The following is an 18,758-nucleotide window of genomic DNA, read 5'->3' on the forward strand; positions in this document are numbered from 1 at the left end:
GCAAATTTCAGTCAGACCAGGGCCCTGTCTCAGCTATGAGTGGTCAGCAACCATTCTGGAGTATATGAATTTAAAGTAATATGACTTAAAAATCTTGCCAAGCAGAAATTGTGTCTTATATTTTGTTAAATTCATTATCCCAAATGAATTATGCTATAAGAATAAGATTAAATATTTTAAATGGTCTTGGAAAGGAGTCTGCAAAAAATATTAACAAGAAAGTTGCTAGTGTCATGAGAAAATAGAAAACTTGCTATTTGATACTTGAAGCAGAATAAATTGTTTTTCCTCACAATAGTTTTGACTCATGATACTGATGGTAATAGAAATATATCTAAAAAATGCAACTTAGAAGTTATGTAAATTCAAATTTTAACTTGTCTTGGAAAATGTCCAGGAAAAAGTCTGAATTATAAAATTCTTAATTAAGAAGCAAGAAAAAAAGACAATATTTCTGGGGTGGTATTTGAAGGTTTTCAGAAATGCTTCGTTAGCCAAGAGTTGAAAATTTGGAATCTGTGAAGTCAGAGTGTGTAATACAACGCTACCATTTGTGGGAACTCAGTTTGTGTGTTATCAGATATTCCCAAAAGGCTTCTGGCTAGAAAGTTTAAAGTTAAATAGAGAGTGAATGTAAAACCAATTTTATGTTTAAAATTGTGGGATAAGGAGCAAAAGCTGTCAAATGCCCAAGAAAAATGCAGGTCCCTTTTCATAATCATTTTCAGGCATAATCAAACACTTTTGGTTGCTGTCTTAAACCCATAATTTGAGATGCAGTCTAATTGTCTGTATCTTTCATTGTGGACCTATGCAACAAGAAGATCTTTGCTTCCAGGCAGTGTGTGGAACTTACTAGTCAAATTAATGACTCAGGGAACATTAAAGACTCTGTAGAATTAAAGTATTCTGTATATCAAGAACACTGTTATTAGTAAGCAAAGGTATGTATTTAAGCTTTCTGAAATGACTTTATTCTCAAGAGAAACTGCTTTATAACAGAAGACTCGTTTTCCAGTATCTGAATTTAGCTGTGTGTATTTAGTAATTTAGCATAATTAATGCAATGTGGCTTACAAAGCTGATACAGCTGATTAGTGCTTACAAAGCACTAATAAAATGTCAGGCCTATGGTGAAGGTGTGAAGCTATACACTCATTATATTATTCTCAGATGTCACTGAAAGTACAGTAGTTCACTGAATAAGCTTATGAATGAAGCAGAGGCTCTCTTGCCACCATCTCAAATATATAATCTGAAAAGGAGCCAGCACTAGGGAAGCACTGCAACCCCCAGCTGCCCATAAAGTGGCAGCTTGTCTGCCTGAATGGCTGGTTAAAAGGTCAGGTTCTATACAGAGTCCATGATGTTACCTGGTAGCATTCCTCAGCAAGAACCAACTGTGGCTAAGCACAGCAGAGTGACTGGGAAGGTGAGTACAAATCACTGCTGCTGGAGAAGACTTGTCTTTGGAGCTCAGAGGTAAGGAATGGAACTAATTTATGCTCATTTCTCTTTTATCTTTTTTCTTGCCTTTGAGGAAAGGAAAATTAAAGAAGACCACATTCAGTAAATGTGGAACTAAATAAGCAGTGACTGTTTATCTGTAAAACTCAATCAGCTCTGGTCTTACACTGACTGTGTTTACAGGATATTTTATTGTTGTACAAACAACTACACAGTCAATTTCATTAAAAACAGGTTTAAAGTCTCATATAAACCTTCTGTTTCTCCCATGAGAATCTTAAATTAATCTTGAAGGATGCTGCTGAAATTTTGATAATTTATTTCTTAGCAGCTGAAAAGACATTGGTGGCTGGAAGCTCTGTGATGAACAGGAGATGGCTTGGGTTAAGAACTGGCTAAAAATTACAGGGTGTGGGGGGGAAACACAAACATCCAAGTCTTTATTAACATCAAAGGAAAGAGTCCAGAGTGTCCAGAGATAGCTGTGGAGATTCCCAGAGCCTCATGTAGGTACCAGTAACCTCTGTGGGATTTTCTACTTGAGAAATGGCGAAGTGGTGCACAGTTACCCATAGTTTGAGACCATTTTGCCTATGGAACTAGAAAGGTTTTGCTCACACAGAATCTAAACACAAAATCTGTAATTTAATCTGACATGTATCTGATTTTCATCCATAATCAAGCAGTATAAATGCATATGTCTTTTAACTTTCTGTATCCATTATCCATGAGGAAACTGAGGAGGACCAACCTGACTATGGAGATGAACTTGTAATTAAAGCATGGTGATCTCCACTGTCACTTGTTCAGTGCAGGCTGGAGGATACAGCTCCTCTAATGCACCACTTTCCTATCTAGGGCACAAGAACAAACACAATATTTGTCTTTAGTAGTGGCTGGCAGCACTGCAGCTTGTGCCTGCACTGCAGTTATCATTAGACTTTGTCGCAGAAATGACCTACCTAATATCCCAGACATCCTTTCCTTAGGGGTAGGGTAGAACTGGATGTCTCTGAAATAAAATAATCACGTGTATTATCTAATTCTGCAGGCAGCTGAAGGGAGATTTGTACCTTCCAAAATGTTCTTCTCTATGCAAATTGAACAATGTTGACTAAACAAGTAAAAGCTAAAATGTGACACAGTTATTGCTTAACTGTGTGAAGCACCATCACAAAAATGCTTCAGAACAGCAAGTGCAATACTTAGTTAAGATTTTAGAAGAAATGCTTACTTCAAATATAATGTACTTAGAGACTTAGCTAAACTTTGCTTTTTCATTGTAAAAAATGCTCTAAAATCTTTAATAACTTCAAAGGTTGAGGGCTTCAGTTTTACACCAGGAAAGTGCTGACTGAGCCTTTCCTCAGAATGAGTTCAAAAACAAGAGCACAACTTTCTTTGATCAGAGACATCTCCTTAATTATATTATGGTTCTAGTGAAGTCTGCATTGCCTTGATAACTGCAACTGGTAAGTTTTACCCTTCTGTTCCCTCCATCATACTATACAAAATAATCACTCTCCACATAAAACTCATGAGGTAATAAATTATCTCCTTCAATGCATGCCTCTGATTTCTGATTAGAAGATCAATGTTTTCAGTATACTGCTGGAAAGCCTTCAGTTCTACACATTCTAGCAAAAAACAGGAAAGGAAAATAGTCCTTCCGAGGCAGTGTATACCTGGGTCAACCACTTCAAATTTCTGAAACCTGCAAACTAGAGAATGTATTACTGTTTTATTTAATAACTAACAACTCTACTGAAGTCTAGCAGGGAATGGCCATATTCCATAACTAGCAAAGGGTTACATTGGCATGAGAAGGGAGAAACTGAACCCTGCTGAGAAAAAGAGAACAGAAGAGTGCTATTATGTAATTTAATGCCCTTGCTGGGACTAAATACCTGCCAAGGGGTTGTTTGCTTCTGTAATCCTTAAAAAACCCACAAAATACTCCATCTTTTATGACTGTGAGTTAGGTAAAAGGAGATGCTGATAAACTATTGATTTCTTATTTTTAGCAGATCACTTCCTTTCAGGTGAGACTGAGCACAGTGAAAGACTTTAGACAAACCAGACTGGACCCAAATCCTGTGAGCTGTGCCAGAGGAGAAAAGATTTGAAGCATCACAGATCCTCACATAAATTACAGAGGTCCAAAAGTTTGCATGTGTTTGCACATGTCTGTCTGGGATGTCACCTGCTCTGAGATGACTGCCTGGGGTGTCCACAGGGACCTTGGCAGCACCTTCCCTACTCTGTGCCAGTACTGTGTTTGTACCTATCCTGTCTCTACGCCATTTCCCACTTATTTTCATGCCTTCCCTTCTAAATTGTATTCTTTTTGTTTTCTTCAGTCATTCTTACTAAAGGTTTTTTTTCTTCTCCCTGTCACTGTCAAATCTTTTTAACTTGTTTTTCCAAATTGTCCCAGCTTTTCTCTGCTGAATTACACAGCTCACTCTTGTCTACAAAAAACATAGGAGGAGTTTTGCTTTTCTTGTTTCTCAAGTGCGGTGTTAAATTAACCATGGCAATTGCGCAATTGCAAAAAAAAAAAAAACAAAACCCTTTCTTTAATTCAGGCCAGAAATGGCACATTCAAAGCATTTTACTGTCAGTCTGTACCAAAAGTCTCAACTGTTCATGTGGGAACTGGAATTTTGGAAGCTTTTACTTTAAACAAATTTGTGAGGATTTTCACACCATGACATTGCAGTGATATTTTCCTTCTGCCACATTTCAATTTCTTTCTCCCTAGCTTGAAGGTATCAAAAAATGAATTTTTTTTTTTTTTTTTTTTTTTTTTTTTTTTTGAATTGTAGATCATTACTCACTTGCATCTTAAAATTGGCTCATTTTTTTAAGATGATGCTTTCCAAAATCTTTCAGCTTGCGGCAAACACCCCGCAGCACAGGAAATTCCTCAGAATGGTCAACGCTGGCAAAGTTATAAACAACTAAAAATAGGTCTTATTGTGGAAGGTTTTGAATGTGCTGACTGTAAGAGGTACTGTCAGCTCCACATGTAAGAGACAGAACAGAGATCCTGGCTTTCTTTAGAGGTATTTTGGCAAAGACCTGCTCATCTCCTGAGGCAGTTCACACACACTGTTTCTGGGCATGTTTCCAAACAGAAAGTGGAGTAAATGCTACTCCACAAGCCAGGACAGGATTGAAAAACTGGCTCTGTAGCCCCTTTCTCTCCGAGCAACAAGCAAAAATGTTAGGGTGAGACTGTGGTTTGTATCCTTCTTACAGATCCCAGAGATTACTGTCTCCAGCTGGTCATCACCACCTCCTTTGGCGTTCATAGTCTTTGTTGATTTGCCAGTTGCAGTAAAAGTGCTTGGTTAGATCAGAGGACTCACTCTTATATTAAATATGCAGGCAAAAGAAATCCATCAAAAATCTGGAGAAAGTTTGTTTTTTTTTTCTGGAAGGACAATGGCATAGTTATTATACTGTGGTGCAGAGGCCAGTTTACTACCAGTTTACTTTAAAGAATTTATTCTCATGGAAATTGGTGTTACTCAGTTCATCTTCAAGTGCCAATAGATCAAGCACTGGGGTGTTCTTAACCTCAGCTCTGCTGCACGAGATCAATATGAGCCAATGGTTTTCTGATTAGCTCTATATTGATTGACCTTAATCTAAGAATCATGTTACTCCCTAGTAACAGTAATCCCTCAGGAATTCCATGGCTTCCTTGATGATAGATGATATAATAATCTTCATTACATTCTTTTCATTGTTCAATCTGAGCTGTTTCTCCATGCAAGTCATGCCTTATCCTTATTGCTTTACTTTGGATTTGGAAGCGTCATTATTAAGATTAGTTAATTAATTTGTAAAACCTTTTATGTAGATACCTGTAGTTATTACTTCTGTGGCATGAAAAAATGTCAGTTTTTTAATATTCATTATCTCAGTAAATGTAGTTTCTAGAAGGAGAATGTGGTGTGCCCTTGTGGACAGGGGATGACAGGATAAGAGTATACTTTTGCCTTCTAGAGGTAGGTCTTGACAAAAAAAAAAAATCTTTCAAGCCAAAATCAAACCTGGCTAGGTCTGTACAGGTGTCAATGACTCAAGGAGACCTTTTCTTTTGTCATGTAATTTTATCAGCTGTCCTCTCCTTATGCATAAAAGATTTTCTACAGTCCCTGTTAGCTCTGTAAACTTCACCTAAATCTGAAGGATACTTTCTTTCCAACTTCTCTGCTGTTTGCAGGAGCACCACAGGCTAAATGAGGCCATCATTAAAATTTTTTTGCCTCCATTTATTTCTTTCTTAAGAGACAACTCTGAATAAACTTGTCCAAACCTATTAGCTTTCAGCAGGATTTGCAGAGGTGTAACCGAGGACAGCCTGGCCTGCAGCAGTTTATGCTCTGCAGGTGACAGCACATGACAACACACATAACAACACATGACCTGAACATCTCTGTCTTTTACCGTGCCTTTTAAGACTCACAAAATGAAACACTTGTTACTGCTTCAGTACAATAGCATTGTTTTAACACAAGTGGAATAAATGTTAATTCACTATAACGAAAAAGATTCTCTTCCCCTTCTAGATCAATTTCCTGAGAGGAGAAAATTGCTATGTATCTACTTCAGTGTTTTGGCTAGTGCAGTTTTAAATTCTCCAAGCAACAGGAGATCTGTTGTTGCTTTTTAAAGATTATTTCATTTTATTAGCTTCTATTAAATTTGCAGCTTCCCTATTTTTCAACTTTACATTAGCAAAACCCGTCTTGTCACAGGGAGTAATGAACTAAAGAAACTTAATTCTCTGTTCTCAGTTCCAATTACTGTTAAAGCACAGTAGTTTGGTGTTCCTGGGTGCTCCGGAATAAAAAGTCTTTAAGAGGTATGGAACACCTACAAAATATGTTTGGCTTTATTCTCTGTAACCCCATTTAGCTTATTCACGTATAGCACATCTGGCTAGAAACTGGCTTTTGATCCAAGACTGCCAAGGCAGCTTTTGGGACTGCCTAATCAGACAGCTTGGGACATTTTGGAGTTACCCCAAGTGATGCAATTATGCTGTAGGAAAGTGAATTCATACCTGGGAAATAAAAACTGTTTCAAATACAATAACTATTTGAGGGCTGCACATTTTGATGGGAGAGGAAGATGGTGATAATTTGTGCTAGCAGAATTAGCTGTGCTGGAGAGAGGCTAACATCTTTGTGACTGTGGCAGCTGTGTAGCTGATTCCTTTTAGTTGCATTTTTTTTTGTTGTCACTGAGTAGGTTTAAATTGTGCCTGCTTTATCGAGAAGGTCTTCTAGGTGGCTGCCTAGAAGGAGTCCATTTAGGCATGTCCTAGCTCTACTTCTTGTTTGTTGTTTAAGAACTATATATTAGATAAATCATAAAATGGAACTGTAAGACCAAGAATGATTTTTGGTTTTGCTATTGTGAGAGGTGATTCATAGGTGCACAGTTAATGTTTTGGGGTGAAATCCCTGGAGCTATGACCAATTGGCAGAAAGCACTGGAAGCATGTTGGTCTGGGCCTCCCCAGCTCCCAGCTGGGGTCTGCCTGGGCCCCACTCCCATTTGAAGTTCAGCCCAAGAGTAGGGAAGTCTTCTGGACACTGGCTTCTTCTGGGTTTTACCTGGCTGAACAGTCCTGATAGCAACTCAGAGATGCTGCCTAAACCCTAGCAGAGACAGCTACTGGGGGCACCCAAGGAACCGACTGGTTTTGTCTGGGCTGTGTGGGGCTTTTGGCATTTGCCAGTCTTGGTGTGGGGAAGTGCTGTGGGTGTGTTCTGCTGCTGTGGCTTTCTTGGTCTGTCTGCAGGGAGGGTGAGATAGAGCTTAACCCTAGAGTTGAGGTGAATCTTATTACTGAGGTCTACATTAATCTCTCTGACAAGTGTGCTGTACACCTCAGTGCGTTTCTACTGGATCCAAATGAATTATTTTTCCTACGGACAGTAATCTGCTTTAAATATAGCAAGGACACACACAACACATGAAAACACAAGCAGGAACTTATGCCAGCGTGTTTCAGCTATATATTAGTGGGATAGTTCTTACCAAAAAGCTAGCTCAGCAAATAGGAAGAAATGATCTTTTGTCAAGCCTGTACTGGATCTGTCTGCTATTATTGTATGTGTAAGGTTGTGTAAATAATAAATCAGGAGAAAGTAAATTGTATGAAGGCAGAAAGCTAGTCAATCATTTCTAATCATCTCATTATGCTTGACAATATCTTTAGAAACTGCTTCTGTTATGATGGGAATGAAGAGAAACTTAGCACAGTTAGTGCTAAAGTCTGTTCTTTTAGAGGTCTAGTAAGATGATACTTATTAGGTTTGAAACATAAATGACTAACTTAAAATTTTAAAGGTTTTTCTTTCTTTAAGGGAATGAGTAAATCTGACAAACATGGTAGTTGATTTGAGAGTGACTTGGGAACAAAGCATGTGGTAGCATTTGTTAGGCTTCACAGAAGCAGAAAATCAATTTGCCTCCTGCAAGGGTGGTTGTTATCTCTGGTGCGCACACTTACTGCCCATGTCAGCCCATCATTTCTGGGGCCTCTTGGTTAAAGATACTATCATCTTTAATGAAATTTAGCTCATTTCTTCAAGTGATCTTAAAGTCAATTACTATTTAAAATACACAATAGATGCAGTTCTGTTTTGTGTTAAAGAAGATTGATCTCATTCCACCAGTTTAAAAGGTCTACCAACGAGCATATTTTATGGGCTGTGTATAAAAACATGGATCAGTAAATCCAAAAGGCAATGTTCCTTTGCTTTTCCTGTATAATTCTCCTTCCTGAGATCTGATCTCAGCTGGTTACTGACCTAGATGTGCTGCCTATATGTTGTTTGTTCAACTGGATGGACACATTGGGTGTGGAACTATTTATAAGTTAAATTATGAAATATAAGGAAAAATTGGTCTGTGTAAAGATATTTCTTCCTTGGTATTGCCAGGATTGTGTACTATTGTATGAGACTGAGGTCAAACTATAGTGCTGTATATATATATATATGTATGTATGTATATATATATATGTATGTATATATCTATGTTTTAAACTTAAAAGAAAAAAAACAAATTCAGAAAGACAATTTAACTGAAATATTTTTTATTATTAACTTGAAAAAAGTGATAACTATGTTTTGTCTTGCCTATTGATCTTACAGAATATTTCACAATTTCCTATTAATCTATCTTCTCTTCAAAACTATGCTTGATGAAACTTACAGGAACCCCATGAGATGTGTTATTGGAGAATGAAATACTCCTTTTTTTTTCAGGCTTCAATTTGTTTTGTATCAGGTACCAAGCTTCTGGTTTATTTCAGGCAACACAGGAAGCAGAAAATAAGGAAATGGCCCTCCTGCATATCAAACTAACTTAAAGTATGACAGAGTAAATCTGTATTTAAATACTTTGATGATTGACCCTCTTTATAACCTGTGACAGCTTAATCTCACAAGCTATTTGTGCAATGACTTTACTAGTTTCTAGTTTGGCAAAATACCCTGAAGACACATCACTTAAAATTTGCAGTAATAGCTGAGTCAGCAGCTGTCTAGCTTGAAAAGAAGAGTGAACAGTTCAGCGTATTTTCATCAACGTAAAGGAACTTTGAAGAAACATCTTGATCTTCTCAGAATTATTTATTTGTCCAAATCAATTAGCCCTTTTTGCCTTACTCTTTCCTCTGTCACACCTCTTACCACAGATGTGTGGTGGAGTCAGGCACTGTGTGCCAGCTCCATGTCTGTGCCGCACTGGTATAGCTCTGTACCAGCAAGGAATGCTCCTTGATGTCATTCCAGTAAAAAAAAAAGTACTGACAGTAAGATTCTGGAGATGGCTGATGAGTTTTTCAGTACTAATTTTGACTTCTCTAGCTAGAATTTGATAACTCACTGGCTGAGTGGGAAGAATGAATATTGCAGTAAATTCTTGGTTAAGCATATGTTTGTATGAAAGCTTTTGGTTCATGCATCCATTTGATTGCCAGACACCTCTAGGAACAATTATTTTTAAAGCAAGGTGGCTGTTTATAGAGCTTGGTCTGTCTGCAGCTTTTGGGCCTGTCCCTAAAGGGTACCACTTGTTTTCTCTATATCTTCACTTGCACTGTGCTGTGGTCAACACTTACTGAGCATTCTGGCTGTTAAAGCAGTGCTTTTCACACCCTTCTCTTCTTTTCATCTGTGTTTCTGGGTTTTTTTTTGTTGTTGTGTGTTCCTCCTGGGAATCCTGCTGTACCCCCTTGCCTGCTGGGCCTGGCCCTGGGCTGTGGTGGTGCCATGTTTCCCTTGCCCCAGAAGAGTCCAATTCTGGGCACACAGGGACATTGCACTGAGAGCATCACATAGAGCACAGGGAACCAAACCAGGCAGTCCAAGGGGTGGCATGGCTGGGAGAAGGTGAGAGGCGAGAGGAGAAGGAACATGAGTCCTTCTGGTGCTTGGCAGCACTGATCTCACCCTGGTCTCGTGTGGAGAGCCATGTGTCGCAGGGAGGAGCCGTGCTCTGGCCTCCCCCGTGGGGCTGTGTGATGCTGCTGTGTGGGAACTGGCTGTGTATCCATGGTGCCTGTGACACTCGTGAGGGTGAGCAGATCTGGCAGCACGGCTCTGGGGTACGAGCGCTGGGAGCTTTGATGGAGGCCCCGTCTCCTGCACGGGGCCCTCCTTGTCACCGCTGTGACAGCCAGGGCTGAGGAGGGCAATGTGCTGAACTCTGATTGTGCTGGTGTAGGATGATCCTGGCTCTCCTCTGGAGCTGTTCTTTGCATTGTGATTTGGGTTTGTTTCTGTGTGCAGAACAGACACACTGCAGGTGACAGCAGCACTGAAAGCCAAACCTTCCTGTGCTAGCCTGAGGCCCAGCCATGGGAGGCCTGGGGCGAGGCACAAACCACACAGGTACCTCACTACTGGGGTGGCTGCTCTTTTCAACTAAAACCTTCCAAGTTTTATGTTTTTTGTCTACAAACCTACTAAAAAAAAAGTAAAAAGGTCATCCCAAAAGCACACAGTGAAAGTGATCCACATGTATATGGCAAAGTGGTGCTTCAGTTTAAGCTCGTGAAAGCTTCATCATCATCAGTGCATTCAGTGCACAGCTTGGCTGCCTAAGTAGCTGTCAGAAAACAAAAGTACTCCGGAGAGTAATACATTCTTCAGGCATCATTTCAGATTATGTAGATATTTTAAGCTTAACCCTTCAATGCTTTAATAAGATTCAGTTTTTTACATACTATCACAACATGAATGAACCTTTCGGAGTGATGCCAAAGGCAAGATGAGTTTTATTATTAGTTTCAAGTGACAGCAGTAGTTTGTTCTGATATTGCATCAATATATTAGTACAACTAGCTGTTTTATTTCCTGGTCATGTACACCTGTAATGTTTCTAGTCTGAGTTTTATTTGCAACCTTGTCTGTCTGTTTTGTTTTTTTTTTTTAATATCAGAATGTATAGTAAGTTGAATGAGGTTATATGAAATTACTGTTTGTACCAAGTAAAACTTCAAGACATTTTATTTGTTTAGATGTAACTGCATGACCTAAAATGTTAGGACTACTATGAAGTATACCTAGGTAAAATAAGAGATAATTATTTTCTACCTGAATGATACTGTTGGGATCACTAAAGAGACAATGAATTTTATTGCTTTGTATTAACTTCATCTGCCTTATTGTCCTTCTGTTTTGATTGTGGTTGCTGGTTTACAAACAAGATGCCTTTTGTACTTTGTATCCTGTGAGTGCCTTGTTAGAAATCTATCTAGACTCAAGTGTAAGATTTTTTGTTACTTTTTCCTAAGGCAGTTGTGGACAGAATTTTTCCAAGGAATATTGATGAAGCAATGAAACTCTGTCCTTTTACTGAAAATGATCATAGAGGTCTGAGCAGCCAAAACACACATGGTAGTCTTTTGTGGAAATCTAGAAATCCATGCTGCCATAATCAAAGCTCTCTTTGTCATTACAGGTTGATATTCTTGTCTGTACGTTTAAGAGGGATCTTACTGCCTGACCTTATATAATATGTGTGAATATTTCACAGCTCCAATATCATGCCCACTAGCTGAAATGATTGCTGAGCTTTAATCTTCAGTTTTTGATATGAGACATGGTGAGTGTTGGAAGCCTGCCACATACCTTGATAAGCTGTTATAAAGGTTAATTACACATTATTTTACTTGAAAATCTGTTTAATTTTCTGATCTGAAATTTTCAGCTGCTGTCACAATGGGGCATATTTCTGTTCAAAATGTGTTCCAGTGGGAACATTTATGGGGCCAGAGTTCAATATATTAATGCCTTTCTTCTAAGGTGAAGTCAGGCAAAGAATATGTGAAAGACCAGCAATAGGTAAGATAGATTTGACAGGGAAGGTCTCAAGAAGCTGAGAGACCCAGACTAGAGGTAAGGAGGGAGAGTAAGATGCTAAATTTAGGATGAACTCTTTTTAGGATACGTCTGCATTTTAATTTGATTTGAATTTCAACTGTGCATACCTGCAGATGCCTCACTGGGTGGCTATTGAGGTTCATGGTTTTTTTTGAACTAAGTACAAGCTGCAAGGTGCCCTGGCAATTCAAAGGTGCCACTTGTGCCATTGCATTTCTTGATGTGGAAGTTTTCTGAATCTTAAAGCGGTGTACTAAAATTTTCCCATGTTCCAATGAAAAACCCATTTATTCTGCATATCATAATACAGTCTGTGTTGGAAGGGAACTCAAAGGTCATCTAGTTCAACCTGGGTGTGTGTTTTGTGGAAGCTATTGTGGAGGTGGGTGCAATTCACCTACAAGGTCATACAGAGTGTATGCTACTTTTGAAACATCTGTTAAGAAGCCAGTGCTGGTTTCCTTTATTTCCAGGAGTAACAGAGGGTGATTGTTGTAAAGAGCACAGTAGTGCAGTGTACTTCAACCTGTGATCTCTAATCTGACTGGACTTCAAGTGAGCACGGAGGCGTCAAAACATTATCTGTGAAACATTTGCCAAAAACTGAAGTGCTGACAGGATTAGCTGGAATCTGGCTCCTGGTGATTGTTAGCACTTGCTGGCAACAACAGCTACAAATTGCTAGAAATTGCCAGCAAGAAATTTTAATGCTGAAGTTACAATGCTGTGAACCAAACATTTTCTGTTTAACCTGGTGATCTGTATGGTGGGGTTCATGTTTCCATCAAAGAATGACAACAACAACTAAGGCAAGTCAAAGTAATGAGACTTGACCCTGCCTCTTCATCTCTCCCCTTCCGCTGTCCTATTTTGAGGTTTCAGCATAAGTGTCTGGAATAGAAAATTATTTACTTGCTGATGCTAATTGTGAATATCTTCAGTTTCCTGTTTAATTTGGAGTTATGTTGGTACGGGAATGGGCAATGGCAAGTTAAAATATGCTCAGGTATTTTAAATGAGAGTTCATACTGTAACACTGCCACCTTTTCAAACTAATAGAAAACTAGCAATGAGTGAGGGGAAGAAGAAAAGGAATATGCATCATAAAAATTGTTTTAGACATTTGCATATAATTTCTGACATTACATTTCATCTTGAGAAATAAATTCAGTGTCTCTCTGGTCAAGACCTGTTTTACAGACAGTTCTGCCTTCAGTGATTTCTAGTTGCTGTAAGGAAAAAGTAATTCATTATTTGTTCAGCACAAATGTAGCACACAGGACACATTTTTATGTGTGCACAGATCCTTGGTACTTTAACTGCATCATGCCTGACATTCAAGAATGTTGTGAAAATACAGAACAGGTTGCTATTTTATGAAGTATATTTGTATACAAATCACACAGTTCTTTCTATGTGGCCTGCTGGTTACTCATCCCCTGTCATGATCCTCCTTCTGAACTGTTTCTTCTGTTTTCCCCATCTCACAAATTCTTATTGTACTAGCAAAGCCTCTGGCAATATTTCTTCTGTTGTCTTGCTTTGACAACGTCACAACTTCCCTGGAGCGTGGTGTCGCAATGCTGACTTGTGACCTGCTCAGTGTATCAAGGTCACCCAGCTGCCCTGCCCATGCCTTGTCCTCCTCAGGGAGAGGCAGCACTGCCAGGGACTGGAAATCTGCCACTCTCTGATGGTGATTCCTGACCCAAACAGATGTGCTTTCAGCTCAGTACGTTCTGTACGTCCCCCACACTAATACATCTTGCAGGCATTGTTTAAGGCTGGCTCTCAAAATCCTGTAATACTCTAAGGAGGAAAGCAGATGCTATTAGAGTGCTGAATGGTTCAGTAATTGGAATTGTCCTTCTCTCCAGAAGTTCTTCACAGGTCATGAGAACCATCAATAATACAAATTTTCTTCATTTAAGCACTGTTTTATCAGTGATTTTAGGACCACATGGACTGCTTTTGTACAGGATAAAGAGTTCTAATTTTTTTAAGAAGGGAGACTGAAATTCTGTTACATTATGCCACCTCTTTTTTTTCTTTGAGGGGGTATTAAATAGACAAAGATGTATATAACATTGAGTGCATTTACATGTGTAAAATATTTCTGTACTGTGCTTTTTCATTTTCATCCAGGAACTAGTGCTGTAGCTTTATCCAAGCATTGAAACTGTGCCTAATGTTAAAAATGCATGTGGCCAGTTGAGATCAGCAAGGACTATCTCTAGCTGAAATGGTTTCCTGGATTTGGTCCAGGGGGGCAGACAGGGGTGGGTGTTTAACTCCTAAGAAATAAAAATGCCTTGGTTGCCCTGATGTAATTCCATCCCCCCACCTTTGTCAAGCCTTGCCATCCCCAAGGGTGGCATGTGGCATTGGAACGATAGCAGCGTGCTCCTTGCAGTCCTTAGCTCTCATGGACAGAAGGAGACTTAAAAAATTGCTAAGGGGTTTTCACTGCAGATCTTCCACTGGAAGCCAGTTATTCAGAACTGCAGATACTGTTAGGAAGTTGACAAAATCATTTGGCGGCACTGATGATTAATTTATAAAGGGCTTAAAGGCATTAAACCAGTGACCTGGTAAAAATCATTGGTGTCAGATAAAGGGATGCCTGCATTAACAGAGCTGTGGCCTTTTAACAGCTTTTAGAGGAAAAGTATGTGTTAAAAGCATGCTAAAAATGCCACTGTTCAGAGAACAGAGCAGCCAAAGTAATTTACAAAGAGAAATAGCGTTATTTTTGCATAGAGATTTTGATTCTTGCAAATACTAATCTAGGCCTACAGCAGAAATGAGAGATGAAAGCTAGAGAAAAATAAATTCCCAACCTCTGTTTTTATAGAAAGACTGCTCATTTTTCTTTATTATAAAATGCTTGGTAATAGGAGACTCATCTCTTGCAGTTTTGGATGCTTGCATCCACCTGGAGTCTCACTTAAGCTATTCCCAGCAGAAGCGGTCTATCTGAGAATTGTGCCTTTAAGTAAAGGGGCCTTATTCTTCAATTTATGCATATTCCCTAAAACTGTTTGGTGTTTTGATGTTGGTGGTTTACATAATGACATTTATGTAAAGAATTTATATCAATTCTTCACCACTTAGTCTAGAAAATAATGTAAAAACTTAAATCCTTTTAAGTAGGCTTTTGTATGTTAAATTCTACAACTCCAAAGACTTTCTTTTTTTTTTAAAGTGTAACCTAGTGTGTTTTTCTAAACAGTTAAAGAAACTCATATTTTTTGGAACATCTATCTCAATACATCAGCATGACTTCTCAAATACTTTGGCAAGCAGAAGCAGTATTCCAAACTGTATTTTTTGGGAAGGAAGGTAGTCAGCTTGCATTTATTTACAGATTGACTGTGTCATGGATGGTGTTGGATAGGGTCTGTCAGGGTTATTTGCTCACAGGCAGCACTATATCATTGTGACAGTACTGCCTCTGTTGTTGAAGTTAATATTGAATGTTGAAGTTAATATTATCAAGCTTTGCAGACTTGTGCATGGTAGAAAGAACCATCTCCAGTTCCTCAGCACTGCCTATTCAGTATATATTTCAGAGGAATTCTGCTCCTCTCCAATGGCCATATTTTGTAACTTTCTGTCTTTTAAGATTGTGACTGTCATAACAGTACTCCTTCCTTTGCATTTAAAATAGCCTGGGATAATGTAAGTTTTAAGGAGTAATTACTACTATATTAGATATCTTGTCTGCTCTAAGGAAAGATCACACCAATTAGATTTTAATGATTATATGTAAAATTAAAGCCACTAGTCTCCATATAGAAAATGCCTACTGAGATAATCAGTTATGGCAAGCAGGGAAGAAACAGCAGTTCATATCTGTGGTGGTTAAACGACCACATTCTTTGCCTGAACCTGTGTACAATTTATACTATTCAACAATGCTGTAATAGAATATCAAGTCTTGGGCAACCCCTGCAATAAAAAGGCAATTATTGCAGTGCTGCAGTTAATGAATGGCCTTGCTGACAGAAACAATCATTACAATTAAACATAGCAAGGTTGTTCTCCTGTTTGTTTTTGTAAACTCTTTCTTCTTCAAAAGAAAAGCTCCTTTGGTTTTAGGAAGGAAATAATAATCAGATTGTTACTGAATTGTAAATGAAATAGTGCATCCCCTTTACTTTCAAACATCACCTGTGGTTTGTGTTTATTAGCAGACAATATGTGTTTGCTGCTGTTCTCAAAAGGATTTTTTAGCCAGTACTTAGCCAGCAAATCTAGAGTTCATTTTCCAGCACAATCTGTCTTGGGGGCACAGACACTGAAGATACATATCCAGGAGTTATTTTTCAGCTGTAGTATAGCCTTAATCAGTTCTCCTCTCTGCCTTCTCAGTTCCCATTTTTTGAGCAGTCAGCTTGGTGACAAGGGTGAAGGACTTGTTTGAGCTAAAAACAGCCACTTCTTTGCTAGGAGAAAGCTTGTGTTAGTCCAGAAGTTCTACAGTGAAAGGATACTTTTGCTTAAATAGGCATGGATCACAGTAGATAATTTATCTTCCTGCGGATGGGAAATGGAGTTATTATGTCCAGTGACATTGCCTAGATTGAAACACAAGATAGATTTAGCTCCTTTTTTATTTGTTCTCCTAATTGAACCACCCAATCCCCCAAACACAGTAGAAGTGAGAAACAGTACTCTAAGGAAATATTAATAGTGAGGACTATAGAAAAATAATTGCAGAATTATTTCATATGTCAGTATTGCAGTGTTGCATCGAGTTCATGGGATCCAAGTTAAATAGAAGAATAGCAGAATTAGAAGTTTTTGAGGAAAACATCTGTTTTCCATTGTGCTTGAATGAAACTGCTCTTTCTAAACTTTTCTGTTCTGTACTGTGTACATAATATGAAGGGGTTTTTTTTGAAATGTAAATGGATAAAATGTAAAAGTTTATATTGGATGGGGATACTATAGTCAGTATAGATAAGAAGGTTTCTGAGATAGTTTTGTCCATGAAACACTGAAAATGACTTTCTATGCTCATTCAAAATTATTTTTGTTGAGGCTGAGCAGAGTAAAAGTGTAATCAGATGCATTAACTTATGAAAAGGGGGAAAATATTTTACAATTTTACTTTTATTATGAAGGTGAAAGCTGGTGACATTTAAATACACGAGTCCATAAAATCCCCACTGCATAAGTTCTCTCCTATAATATTCCAGTAAAAAATTGTCCTGCTTACTATGTATCAGGCACCCTTAGGAGACAATGACCTCTGTGTGCTGTCTCTACATGAGATTTTTGTGCATGTTCTTCCAGGGAACATTGCAATTGGGGTTTGGGTTACAGTTTACCATAGTAATCCTTCAGAGGAACTTACTATCAAGGGGATATGTGGTTTAAGGCTTTTGATAAAAAAGGGAACATTTTGAATTGTTTGTTTCTGCTGAGCAAGCAGTATTCTAGGCTAAGTTTTAGAGGGGAAAAATTGCCACACTATGTTCACTATGCACCATTGTCTAAACTTAGCAATTACTGAAACAGCACTCGGTTGCAACCTCTTCCTCTTTTTCTTTTTTTTTTTTTTTTTTTTTTCCTTTTTTTCTCTCTCTCTGTTTTTAAAAGCATATTCAAGCTTTGGAGAGTGGAATGATTTTTGAAAAAATCTTGCAATTTATGACAGCCACCTGCTCTCTTGGTCATAGATTAATAACACCTGACCAAGCATGAAAACATGCTGAGTCCATCTGCCTCTGCCCATGCAGGGGGCATTGCAGTGTTGTCTTATTAACTCCCCAGCACAGCATCCCGTTCAGAACCGTGTTATCAGTCCTGTGCAAGCAGCTCGTTTGACAGAACGTGGGATCTGTTCACACAGCACCTTGGAAACAACCTTTTTGTCTGGGCTTCTTTTGCCATAGTGCTGCCAAGTCCTCTGTGTCTCCATTATTTGAGAAGAGCTTTATTGTTAGTTAATATTCCCTAGAGATTCTTATTGAGCCTCTTTCAATGAACTGCAGGGATGCTGCCTGTGTTTGTTGGACCCTGTCTCTTAGGACTGCCTATGGATTATATGTTCTTTCTTGGTTCTGAAAAGTGCTAAAATAGATTTTCAATTTCAAGCACAAAAAGTGTTCCCAGTGAAATAATTACTGGGATGGAGCAAAAATAATTTATTAAATTAAATTTGATAAATTAAACTTTTATTTTTATTTCAAAATAAATTTTAAAAAAGAAGAAAAATTCCAGTGAGATACCTGTAACTGGCAAAATGTATGAACAAGTGATGGCTTACATCTGCATAGAATATATTTCTTGAAATAGTAATGATAATTAGTACCTTCAGGTGCCATCAGCTTGTACTGCACTTATATAATACCCAGTTGTATAATTAAGTGATCTTATTTTCAGCTTGATCCTTTCTTTTTCCATAATTATCTGTTAAAGTCTTACATTTGTGAAGCCTGAAATTTGTGTTTGCAGTGCAGTTAACCCTGGCTTAAGCCATGCAGAACAGCTTTCAGTGTTAGTTTAAGTTTAAGCTCCTTGGGCCAAAGTTCCCTTCCAAAGTGCCTTGCTGTTCCAGAGCAGACCTTGGCTGGGTTCTTATGTGCTCTGACAGTGCTAATGATGACTGGAGCTCTGTGTTCTGAAACTTTTCCAAATCCGGGTAGAAAACACGGAAACAGATGAATTAGTTTTTAGTAATTCTTATAAATAATGAAAAATAAGTCAAAGTCAGATTCTAAGGCTGTTAAAGCTGAACCATAATGCTGAAAGAAGACACTAATTTGAAATGAAGTAAATACCTGCCTGCTTTTGGAAGACTGTAACCCCTGTCCTGCCCTGTTTTTTTTTTAAATCCATGTCTGTACTGAAATTCCTTTT

General features: G+C 38.3%; 1 long non-coding RNA gene across 2 annotated transcripts in view; it reads left to right on the forward strand.

The window, feature by feature from the left end:
- Window positions 1-1,083: 1,083 nt before the first annotated feature.
- Window positions 1,084-18,758, forward strand: part of LOC111933496 (uncharacterized) — a 458,147-nt gene continuing 440,472 nt past the window's right edge. The window contains exons 1-2 of one of the 2 annotated variants that reach the window (XR_015274593.1): window positions 1,084-1,432; window positions 11,467-11,610. This is a non-coding gene — a long non-coding RNA (uncharacterized LOC111933496). Of the gene's footprint in view, window positions 1,433-10,090; window positions 10,395-11,466; window positions 11,611-18,758 lie in introns of those variants that run through there. The other variant, XR_015274594.1, reaches the window with a different exon arrangement.

This window comes from Cyanistes caeruleus, chromosome 10, assembly GCF_971803275.1.
Source record: "Cyanistes caeruleus chromosome 10, bCyaCae1.hap1.1, whole genome shotgun sequence".
Classification (NCBI taxonomy): Eukaryota; Metazoa; Chordata; class Aves; order Passeriformes; family Paridae; genus Cyanistes; species Cyanistes caeruleus.